Here is a 3,440-nt window from a genome sequence, read left to right as displayed (position 1 = left end):
TAGGGAGACTGACAGAGAGACAGTGACAAATTACTGTGTAACAGATGCCCCCTAAAGCATGAAGCCCGAGAGAGTGGGAGGGGTGAAATGCTTTACAAAACTCGCTGAACTGGAACACCACCAGGAAGAATCTGCATGTACGTACAATTGATATCTCTATTACACGTAGTCTAGGCATGGGCACAACCATCCAAAAGACATACGAAAAAGGTCTGTGGTATGGACGCAGCCACCCAGCTGAAGAGACCATGATGATAAGAAGGTATGGTCGCAGCCATCCCAAAAGACTCAGGTATGGGCGTAGCCATCCATCAATGAGTCATGTAATAACAATCCACAAAATCGCAGCCTGGTCTGCAACAGACAAAAACCAGGGTCTTGCGCTCCATCCCAGCCCGAACAAAGTACAAGTCCAAGCATGTGAATACATGAGCTGAAGTCGAACATGCATGAACATCGTCTGATTACCAGCCAATAATGAAAATTGTTAACAAACGCGAGAGGTACCACCAATAATGACAATGGTCCTCAAGGTACTTATAGGTACAATCTTCGGCGTGTGAATCAAGGAGCTGGTGTCGAACACCCGCAGAATCATCCGATCGGAGGCCAATGATGAAAACCTCGCGTCGAACACGAAGAACCTGCCATTGAGGCATGCAGGCTCTAAGGCACCTGAAGGGAGTCTCTAGGTCACTTTCCTGGATAATGAGCTGAAGTCGACAGGAAGTAACCTTGACCGAAGGTGGGCCATAATGTTTCCCACATCATCACCACGAGACAGAGAAGGATAAAATATTTTGTGTGAGACATCAGAGGAAGGTGGTAAGTTTGCAGAGGTCAACTTCTCTTGAACATATTGGTGGCACGACAGCGGATTTGGCAGTATCTGACATCAAATGAGCAGAGGTCATGGTGACAAGGCAATGAGCAGATGAGAGGTCAAATAGGATAACCCAAACCCATGGAGGCTAGTGTAAAACAAGATGAGAAATCCCTACCCAGACACGAATGCAGACGAGTGCCATGTTCAAGAGCGACATACTGCCGATACGACCATTATTACAGTTCCATTTTCCCCACCATTTCTGGCAGGTGCCCCAATTATTTTTGGATGACAAGCTTGACGGGGATAGCATATGCTTGGAAGGTGTCATTTCGACGGTGTCCGATGTCATTAAGTTTTAACGAGCCTGATAAAGGAAGAACTCGGCGTCTTTTCCTGTTTAGAGAGTCTGAAAAGACAGCGGAAAAGAAAACTCCAGGGGGGTCCCTTTTCGTAAAGTTGTGTCTCTCGAGCCCGAAAAAGTATAAAATAATGCTCGAAAGAACCGCCCGACCAGTATGGTCGAGGAGTACTTTTCGTGAATAGTGACTTTGACCCGAAAAAGTAAAAAAGCGGTCAGAAGTACGTCGTTTTGGAGCCAATAACGAGTGCAAAATGACAAACACCCGGCAATCTTTTTAAGTTAAACGGTCGAAAAAAGAGCTTTAAAAGCGAGCCTCTCGTTCCTTTTAATGAGCCGAAAGGGAGCTCGGCCATCTTTTCTTGCTTTACATCGAAAAAGAGCTTAAAGACGATGTTTTTGGGATCAAGTGTGTATAGGATCGTTGTGACCCCGCTGGTTACTAGAATCTGCACAAGAACACCGCATGTGTAAACCTATTCAACACGTTAAAAAACATAGTAAAACATGCATAAAAGCATAATATAGCGACATTAGCACTAAATTCATGGTAAAAACATGATAAAAACCCACATTTATAAAAAACCATAGTCAATTATAAATTTTTTACCATAAATAAGGGGGGTAAAAGATATTTTTTACCATTGTTACCATTTTGAGTTGTGGAGAACGTTGTGGAGCTGCGAGGTTGACGGAGCGATTTCCACCTCGTGCGGACACCATCCATCCTGCAACTTGTTCCAAGTAGGTTCTCCTTCTCCTGCGCTTCATTTTGAGTCCTTTTTGCAGCATTTCCACGGTGGGAATTGGCCATTTGGGCAAATTTTTTGAGCTTCAATGCGCTCTCGGTCAGCGCGGATTCCCTCATCGGGTCCGCGCTGATCGATTAAATTTTACACACACCACCTCCGGATCAGCGCGGAAAACACGTGTGCTTCCGCGCTGACCCAAGGAAAAAACAAAGGGGCACCATGATCAGCGCGACTGTTTTAAAAACAGTCGCGCTAACACCGTGAAATTATATTTTTACCATTTTGGACGTATAAACTTCAACAGTCAGGGCTCTAATATTTTTTGTGGTCATGCAGGACACAATGGCATTTGTTTGGCAAGAGAGAGCTCACGATAACGAAGATATAGCGGCTTATGCCGATGCTGGGTGCCGCAATGCAATGCGGGCATGCGGGTTGCTCAAATTTTTCCTCACTCCACGTCTGCGAGCGCAGCCCGATCTTCTAGAGTTCCTGATCAGAGCCTGGAACCCAGTTGATGGAAAATTCACGATCCGAGGCCGTGATATTGAGTTTGATCACACGGACATTTATTTTTTGACCGGGTTATCCCGCCGAGGCGAGATGCCCATTCTGGAGGGGCAACGACCCAGCGGTGAAACCCTCGATATGCTGATGGCCCGGGTGTGCCCACAGGCACGCAAAACACGGAGTGGGAAGGTAGGTATTCCCACGGTGGAGGACATCGTCCTTCGATCCATACTCTTCCTGGTGACCCGGGCAGCGGGCTGTTTGGCCAATCACGAGGCCTCAAAGACCCATCTACTATTAGCTCTCGAGTGTTTACAGCCCACCATATTCAACTGGGCAGCAGCAGTAACGATCAGAATGAAGAGACAACTGAGCAACTGTCGACGCGGAGAGTCGAAGCAGTTCGGTTATGGGTCGCTCTTACTTTCGCTCATGCTGGAGCGGGTGTCGGCTTTACAGCTACAGGATATGGTCGTGGATCCACCCAGAGGTCCCCGGGAGACGAGGGCTAGTTGATGGGGCCATGTCATGTCACGCGGAGGTGGCGGCCGCCCAGTGGCATGGGGTGTTTATTTTCGAGAGTGGCTGGATCGACAGGTTATTTTTGTAGATGATTGGCCATATGCTGGCATAGACTTCCGCGGTGATCCAGACATGCCACTGCTAGCGGGAGAGCATTGGGACGATGGAGGTATGACACTTGATCTCTTTTTAATTTTTTATCTTTTTAATGTTTTTTAATTTTTTCATGTACATGTCTTGATGAATGCTATGGTGTGCAGATGTGGGACCCACGAAACCCCTTGGCCTAGCCCCAGAGGCACGGAGAGAGGGACAGGGAACTGGAGCCCTGGCCTTGGCTCCTCCAAGAGTCAATACACCGGAGATTGTGATTCAGAACCTTGAGGGTTTACTGGCGGGAGTGCCAGATTATCAGGGGATAGAGGAGGTCCCCATAGCATCTCAGATCCACACAGTGGGGGTGGAACCC

This window comes from Pinus tabuliformis, chromosome J, assembly GCF_031772625.1.
Source record: "Pinus tabuliformis cultivar Carrire ecotype Pingquan chromosome J, CPIR1, whole genome shotgun sequence".
NCBI classification, from domain to species: domain Eukaryota; kingdom Viridiplantae; phylum Streptophyta; class Pinopsida; order Pinales; family Pinaceae; genus Pinus; species Pinus tabuliformis.
This window is presented reverse-complemented; position numbering follows the sequence as displayed.